Consider the following 9,221-nt stretch of genomic DNA (forward strand, 5'->3'; position numbering starts at 1 on the left):
AAGTAAGCTAGCAAGTGTACAAGCTGCCGTAAAGCAGGAGCTAAGCATTTCTTTAAATACAAGTAGCTAGTCGTGCCCTCTCGCCCAGAGGAGATTTGGCATTCCGGGTAGAGTGTGTTCTGACAGCGAGCAAGAGCCTGCTGGGCAAAGGCTTCATAACCCCAGGTTCCTCCCATCCCTAGCCTCCATTTCCATGCTGCTCTGCTCAGGAGCAAAAATCCAAGTGGAGGCTAAGGAAAGGGTCAGTTCTTTAGATAAATTTAAAACCCATCATCATATTCACTCTTAATCACCATTTTTATTTAACATTAACTTTGAAACTACAACCTCAGCTAGCAAGTATAATTTGATTATAAAAATATTTTTCTTTATTAAAAAAACTTTTTTGGAAGGACATATATATATAAATGCTAATTTTAAATCTTTTTAATAAAGTAAAGGTCAATAACAGGTAATAGCCTATTTACCATATCTCAAGGAAATTGACTCACAGGAAATCAAATTAACGTTAATCACTTGCAGCAAATGGTCTTTGATAAATATAACTACTTACTCCTTCGGTTAGCGCAGCTAGGCAGGAGGAGGGCTAGCTGTCACTGCTGCCAGCCTGCGTGAGGCAGTCCGGGCGATGCTCCACAGGAGTTGCCTGCTCATCACGTTGCCTTTCCAGTCAGCTGCTCAAGCCTTTAGGTGTTGTTTTGGTGGCTAAATGATTATTTGCATGATTCAATTAGCTTGTGGGTCAGCTTTTCTTATCAACAATTCTTGTATCAGGTTATTTTGTAAAGTACTTTTGTTCACCTGCTCCCACCCCCAGTACTACAGCCACACTCACCTCCCTCCGTATCCCACATGCCCTTGAGCACCAATTATTGCTTCTGCTTTTGTTTGTCGAGCAGACACAACTTCTCGATCAGTTTTAGAATTGAACTTTGCTTCTTTCACTACCGATGATGCATTTAAATAAATAAGTAAATAAATAAACACGCGTTGCAAAGCCTTCACTGCCAGTTACAAGAGTTGGGGCAGGCAGGGACTGTGGACTTCTGAAGACTTCTGTGCACAGACGACAAAGAACAGAATGCTTTGCATTTGCTATTGGAGTTCTCTAAGTCCACACGCTCTGTGTTTATGCTCCAGCTCAATGGAAACAGTATTTTAAATGTAAAGTGTGTCAGTGGAGGCGTAGGCAGCATAATGAACACACAGACGTCCCTCATCTTGATCACATCTCTGCTGGCCACAGGCAAGGACCTGTCATGCACTGAGGAGGTTCATAGGAAGGCCATCAACAACCTTTGGGCCGCACTTGCATGCCCTGCGCCCGCTGGGCATCATTAGCGTGCTTCTTTACAGCATTAAGGCTTTGGGTCCCTTTGAATTACAAGTGCAATTTGGCCTTTCCTTACATTGGAGAACAGCCACGTGGTTACATGGCAAATAATAAACATCTTGTCCTTGAGGCCTGATCACACATCAGAAAGGTTTACTGCAAGCACCAGTGTTAAGATCAGTGCTGTTGATGGTATTGTGCTTCACCCGGTAGCTATGCTTGGAAGGGCCGGCCGAGCCTCTCCAAGCAGCAGCCACTGGAGTAAGGACCCCTCTTGCGTGCAGCCCGGCCGGCTCGCCCCGCGGGACCTCTGTCACCACTCCACGTGCCCTCCACAGCATCTTGGTGGAGGGAGGAGACCCCCCCCTTCCCTCCTGCCCATGGGACTCTTCGGTGGCGCAACCCAAATTCCCACATCCAGGTTTTGAGCTGTCGGCACATGTGAGCGTCACTGCCAGCGGAGCCGCCGGAGCCCCGTGCCACCAGCGCGCAGTGGTGGCGGAGGAGCACAGCCCACCGTCCCCATGCCCGTGGCCATCCTTCCACCTGCCGCACCGTGCCAGCCCAGACCCCTTGGAGCACAGTGGGACCAGCCGGGGATTTGCAGTGGCTCCCAGGAACTCCAGCGCCGTTGTGATGAAGGTGTGCCTGCTGTCATCGTTGTGCTGTACCTCACGGAGCTGTGCCAGGCACGCGGGGAGACCCCTGGTCCCATCCCTGTGCTCCCCTCTGTGCGGCTGTATCAGCCCCCATGCCCATCCCCGAACCCAGCCCCATCTGAGCCACTCCACACCAGGGCCGGGCTGGGGGCTGTGGCACAGCCACCGCAGCGAGGAGCAGCTGGGGACCGGGGTGCCCCGCAGGAGGACACAACACCCGTGCGAATGCCCGCGGCACACGACGCTCCGGCCAGCATCCGCAGGGCTGCGGTGGGCAGGGCTGCAGGAGCAGCCCCTGCAGAGCTCTCGCACTCAGCGTGAGGAATTGCGAGCCAAGGCCCTCCTGTGGCAGAGGCAAAGCAGGCGGTAGATGACCTCCTCCCGGCATTCAGGCACCGAGCTCCTGGTGACGTGTATCTGGCCTTGGATGTGATGAAGGATCCTTGGTGCAGGAAGGGAAGAGTCAGGGAAGCTGAGGCCTTCTGGCCAGGCAAAGTCCTCGGAACTGGTTAAACGGGGGCAGCTCTGCTGAAGGGTGAACTGGGCGTGAAGTGCGCTAGGCCGAATGACTCTGTTACCCTGTATGGCTGTCTTTTGCAAAGACTACGCAAGAGTCGGATGTACGATGCTGATGCTAATATCTGTGCCATGTATTTCCAATGTGATAAAAATAACTCCAAGTAACTGAAGATGTTTCCAGTTTGTGTTAATAAAATACATCTTTTTTTAAAGAATGGAATTCTTCAAAGATTGGCAAATTTTATTTTATTTCATTAGCTTTAATGTCACTGCCATATGGACTGTGAAGAAAAGTGAACCATTAGATTGGAGGGACTGAGTTATCAGCATGACACAGAAAGCACTGATACAATTGTTAAGGATAAGCTCTGGGAGTGATTTATTGCATGCATTGTATTAGCCACAGAGGAGTTATGATATGCTCCCCATTCCTGTATCATATTAGGATTTTATTAGTCTAATATGACACGGTAATATAATATATGATTAGAATTCCCATCCAGTTATCCTTCCCTCGGTGGTGGTGAGCAGAGAAGGTTTTGTGCACAGCAGCTCCCCAGCCGCCGCACAGGGGGGACGGTGTTGGACAGGGCCGCAGGTAAATCGGCCCCCTGGGCTGTCCGGGTGGGAGCGCGTGGGCTGCTTGCTTCTGCGCGGCCGCGCAGGTCAGTGCGGGCAGGGTGTCTGCTTTCCCTGTGCAGCTGAAATACAAAGCCGCTCACTTCTTCCTGCAGCGTGACAGTGGGAGGACGGTGCAGGTATTTAAAGTATTGGTGACAGCTGTGCTGAAGGGGCTGGGCTGAGCCGTGGCAGTACCTGGGAAATCGGACTCGATGTGCCAGAGCGAGAAATCTGCCGCGGGCCCCAGCCCTGCCCCAGAGTCCCTGTAAAACCCACCTCCCGCAGGCTGGGGCCGCCTGTCCCTGCTGTGCAGCGCGCTCGGAGGAGCTGGTGCAGCAGGGGGGTGGATGTGTACAGCCCAGGTAATGGGGTCCGAGTGGGGGCAGAAGCTGCGGGTGGCAGCTGGGAGGGGGGCTGGAGCCCCGTCAGGGGCTGCCATGCCGCACGCCCACCGACCCCTGCACAGGGACTGTCGGCACCGCTGGCTGTGAGCGAGCTGGGCGGCTGGCTCGGGCTGGAAGGGCCTGCAGGGCCAGATCCTGACCCCAAACTACCTGCAGGGGTCAAGCCAGTGCCTGTGCCATGAATCCAGCTCAGCCTTTCCGACCGCAGAACACGCTGCTGAGGCACACCGCGTGTCACGTCTCATCACAGGACCCGCCTTGCCCCCACAGCTCTCCCCATGCGACCCTGCTCACTGAAAATTCTGCTGCAACAAATTCCAGAAACAAACTTTTCTTCAAAGTTTCCGATGTGTCCCCCCTTTCATTTGCTGCTAAATCCCCAGCTTCGCTTGCAAGCAGGTTCTGAAGCAAACACCATTTGTAGCCTGGTTCTTGCCTCCAGCAGCAGCAGCAGCAGGAAAAAAAAGTTCAAGCATATCAGAGTGCTACTAGGTGATAAATCCCAAAATCTATATCAAAGCCTATTTGATCATCTCCCTGTCATTGATATAATAAAAAGGATTAATTTATTGGAGGCTGCCAAAACCCTCATGTGGCAACAAATTTAAGAATCTTGTTTATTCAGGCTAATTAAAACCAATTAATTTCATTCATATCTGCAGCAACTAATGTGGGTGTAGGCGCGTGTGCTCGTGCAGGAGCGCCATAGGTGTGCACGTGGCTGTGCCCTGCCAGGGGCAGAGCCCTTGCTGGGGTGGGCGGTGGGTCCCCTGGGGGGGGGCTGTGAGGGGTGTGGGGGGTGTGGGGGGTGTGGGCAGTGCCCCCAGTGGGGAAGGCCCCCCCCCCCCCTTTCCTCCTCCTCCTCCTTTTCCTCCTCCTTCTCCTTCTCTGTCTTCTGCTCCTGCTCCTGCTCTGGCCACCGCCCAAGGGCCGCGCTGTCTCCCCTCGCCCCTCACCTCTCGCCTCCCAGAGAGCCCAAACAGGGCTTTGGGAGAGTGAAAAGGGGCTGTTTCTTATGATACGAGGTCACCTATTAATGCTGTCTATTAGGATAATAAAAAGCTGCATTTTTTTGTGGTAAAATTCAGCATAAAGAGCACGCGTCATTAAATATGGAAATCCAGAATTTTATTAGCAATCTGCTAGATCTGAACTGACGCCAATTAAACAAAAAAGATATCATTTATAAAAAGGCAGAGTTCAAGTTGTATTAAATATGAAATGCAATTTTCTGCTGGTTGTGATTTATTACCGGTGGTACATTGTTCAAAGAAGCATGTTATATTTCAATAGAGAAATATTGTTTATTCATTAATATTTTAAAACTTGCTTATTGCTGTGTATGACTCTCCTGCAGAATGAAACTTATGATTTAAAACATGAATTAATAAACACATTTGAAAGTGTTAGACAATATCATAACCACTCATTTTTCATTTTACTGAGAGCATATTAAACTTTTATAATTCTCCGTGTACTATTATTTTCCAAATAAAGGTATGGACTCTAAATTGCTAATTTCAGGTAAAGACGAGAGAAAGCAATAACATATGTTGGGAATCAGTCACTATGTCGTGCTAATACAGGCTCGGTACTTCTGTTGTTACATTATTCATAAATCTTCTGCTTAGCACCACGTCCCCCTGCCAGGTTCCCAGGGTGCCAGAGCACTTCTGCCCCTGCTGCTGTTTGGACACCAGGTATGCGCGCACCGTAGGGATGCATCTGTCTTACACGTGGCTGTGCATGGCGCGCTTAATGCAAGGAAACATTTGATAAAGGCTGACATCCTAAATGAGGCCGAAAATATTTTATACAAAACGTGATAAAGCAATAATGATCTCGGAGGCCTCAGGTTATCTTGGTTATTACCTGCACCTACCACTTGAATCAGCAGCATTAAAGGGGCCAGACCCAATCCGTAGATACCTCTGAACTCATTAGTCTTGAGTACTTTATATAGACTAACCTATCAGTTGCTTGATTTAAACGAACCTTTCTTGTATCTTAAAAATCTCTCCTGCTGCAGCCTCAGTGTATTACCATAACAATAACCAGTATTTCAATTTTAAGAACTCATTTTTCCTCAAATAGAAAGTGCCAATCAATTTAAAGAGCAGAAGATGCACGCTGAAGAAGCAGGCAGGGGCACCTGCTCTGGGTGTTTCGCCCCGGTGCTTTGCAGCCATTCCAGCTGGGAAATGCTTTTGGTGCAACTGGCATAGGGCTGACCCCCGCCAGGTGGAGGGGATTTACCTTGTAACCTTTAATCGCATGGCTGTGGGGCGGAAATAATTGAGCTGCATGGAAAGCTGACATTTGGAAAGCTTCCCCAACTGCTGGTGTTGAAATGCCAATAGCGCTGCACGCGCGTGACTGATGGCAAACCGGTGCCGCCGACGCGCGCCTCGGTGGTGGCAGCACCAGCCGAGCAGCGGCAGCATGGGGCCGGTGGAGGCAGGAGGCCCCTCCAAGGCCCCCACGCCTCCCCCAGGGCCCCTGAGAGCCCCCTGACACCCGGCAGGGCAGTTTCCCGTTGGCTCGGCGGGGTCTGGTCACAGGGTTCTCCTGCTTTGCCTGCCCGGAGCAGCCCTGGTGGTGGCAGTGCAGTGGCGGCACCCAGGCCGGGCCGCCCGCGCTGCCGGCACCTCGCCTGATTGATGGCGCGGCTGGCGAGCGGCTGTTTGTACAAGGGCAGGCCTCGCACCTGACAGCGTAGTGTAAATTAACTATTCGCTTCTTTGTTGGGCAAAGCGAATCGGCAAACCTTATTACTCCAAGTCAGTCAATTAATTAAAGTTCAGTGCTTAATCAAGTTCCAGTGGTCATACACGGGGCACAGGGATTTCTCTCTCCCAAGCACCATGATCAGAGGTTGGGCGAGACACAGGCCGAAGGGGCCGCGGGGCAGAGCCAGCTGCTCCATGGCGCCAGGCCCAGCGTTCAGCACCCGCTTCCTCCCCAGCGAGCCAGCGCCTTGCCCAGGGGGCCCAGGCAGCCCAGGGGAGTGCAGGCAGGCCTGGGAACGCCTCTGCCCCTCGCCATGGCTCGGTGGGCCACGAGCTGCAGTGGCCCAGCTGACGCCGCTGCAGGACAGGAGGAGCCGGGCTCCGCTGGCAGCAAAGGCCCTGAGAGCCGGGGTCAGGGACAGAGCGCCTGGGGCAGACAGGAGGTGATACAGCACGGACGCCGTGGGGCCCTGAGCAGAAAAATGTCTTTCAAATACGCCTGGCTGTGTGTTTTAGTAACTCTCAAGACCATCCATAACTTGGAAGGAGATGCTGTCCAGCGCACACGGGCAGGAGATTCAATTAGATTTCTCTCTCTACTGCTCTCTCCCCAAGAACATGGCACAAGAAGCAATCTCTCTTTTTTGAAGAGTGTAATAACAGAGTGCAATGGAAATGCGTCAAAGAGACTCAGAGAACAGGATCCCTGCTTTAAATCTTGAAAAGCACTCAAGAAAAATATGTTGTTTACCTGAATTTGTTTTTCATAAGGTCTCCCAGTGGATTAATAAACTAACCTTTCGTCTGTGAACACCTGGTCCTACACGCCATCAATAACGCAAGCTTCAACTACTGCATTAATACACCGTTAGTGTGGAGAAGCAAATTGCAGGAATCTAGATGGAAGTTACCAAAAAGAATGCCCTCAGACCAGCAGTGACCCAGGCCGCTGTGCCACCTCTGTCCCCTGGGAGGTTTGTCTGGCCTCCGGAAAGCGGCGAGTGGGATTCGGGCCCTGTGGGCCTGGCGCTGCGGCTCTGTGCCGCGCAGCTGTCTGCAGTGCCCTGCGGCGCAAACACAACTTGTAAAGTACTGGAAGGGCATTTTAGCTGCAAAATGTACCTGCAACAACAGTTAGGGCTGGGTAACATGTTTCTTTACAAACTCTTTCATTCTTTTTTTGCAGCTCATAACTCAATGGTAAAATACACCGTGCTCTGGGGCCGACAGTCTCCTAACAAGATACAGGCTAAAAGAAAGCATGGTGGAAGTAAAACCTATGAAGTTCAGACGTTGTCAAATGGTAGCTGCACAATGTACAGAAGTGTGGCAAGCCACTGGGCTTGCTCATGAGCTGGTGGTGAACAGAAGAGCTGTTCTGGGGCAACTCCAGGTAGGATTCTCTGCTCATGGCACAGCGCCCATGGCCAGCACACCAGGCGCTTCATGCCTCCTGTGCTGCTGCTCGCCCCGTGGGGTGCTGGGTGGGACCACTTCCACGCTGCAAGGAGACCCCTGCCCCTCGCACCCAGGCTTCAGGAGGGCATGGGGGAATTTTAAAAGAACAAAGTGCCCCAAAAGCAGCACGCCGGCAGCAGCACACTAACACTAAGGGAGTCTGTAGGCTCGAGAGCCTGGCATCCCTTAATTGATTGATAGGCTAGGACTGTCAGCGCTTAAAGAGATAATTCAATTTATAAAATCCTATTAAGTGGTGAAAGATTTTTTGATTGTTGAATTGTTTCCTATGTTATGCCAGTCATTTTGGTCCCTCTCACTTGGAAATCCGCTTCCCATTTATGAAAGGGCTGGCGATGGACTTGCTCTTCATGCTCCGCAATGCACAGAGCCTGGGCAAGCAAGGGAAAAGCAGAGAGAGGTGAGGAATGGAGGTGAAGGAGAGGCCCCCATGTGCCACAAGCCCCATGTCCACGCACCCTTGTGTGTGGCACGGGAACAGCCCACGGGGTCCCGGCTGACCCATGGGGCCGTGAGAGCTGGGTGCAGGTGGGAGCCCCCAAGTTGCCATGTGGCAGCTAAAGTTTCTTCTCTATTTGCAGTGCGCTCTTTGTTTCCATCCACCACCCCCACGCTGATGCAAACTCCCCTCTTCAGTTTGTTTCCATAGAAATCCTCAGCTGTAAATCCTTAAGTAACTTTTTTTTTTTTTTTTTTATTTATAGTGTGCTATTAATGTCCTTTCAAGCCGAGGACTCCAGGAAATGAAATAATAGAAAAGGCACCACTTTGAAATGCATCCAGGCATTTATTGTTAGTAAGTGAAAAAGTAACATGAGCATTTAAAGAAAATATTGGCAGATAAATTGGGTTTTAAAGAAAATATAATTGGATATAATTTCTGCTTCATCTAGTTAGATATTTATTGTTTTATTGACTTATTTTCTTTTATTTATCATAAGAAGCTTAAGATGAAATTTAATTTTGTTGATATAAATATATATTTTCATAAAAAATTTGGCATTTCAAATGTTATCTAAGATATTACTAGCTTTGATAAAACCACACAGCTTTTGCAAGGGTTTGCCTTAAATATTTTCAATCTCAGTAAATATGAAGTAGTCTATATAATCATAATTATCATAACAATTAGCATTATTCTAATTAATGGGCAGGGCTAATGACAATGCATCCACGTGGAAAATCAGTGCTTTCTGCATATTTGAGTTCTTCCTACAGTTTTTGCTGAGATACACAGAATCCAAGCATCTACTTTGAAAACAACCCCACCTTAAACCCCAGGCTGTAACATCTCTGTCCCTTTTGGGGCGCAGATGATGCCTTTTGCCTGCGGTGGGCTGGGGAGCGGAGGTCTCATTTTCTTAGCAGCCAGACAGACTGAAGCGGCAGCACCATCGGAGGCAGACGCTTTCCATTAATCTTCATGGAGAGGGTCAGCCTTCAGGAGATGTCACCAGAAGGCTGCAGAGCCACCGCT

Source organism: Anser anser (genome assembly GCF_964211835.1).
Source record: "Anser anser genome assembly, chromosome: 21".
Classification (NCBI taxonomy): Eukaryota; Metazoa; Chordata; class Aves; order Anseriformes; family Anatidae; genus Anser; species Anser anser.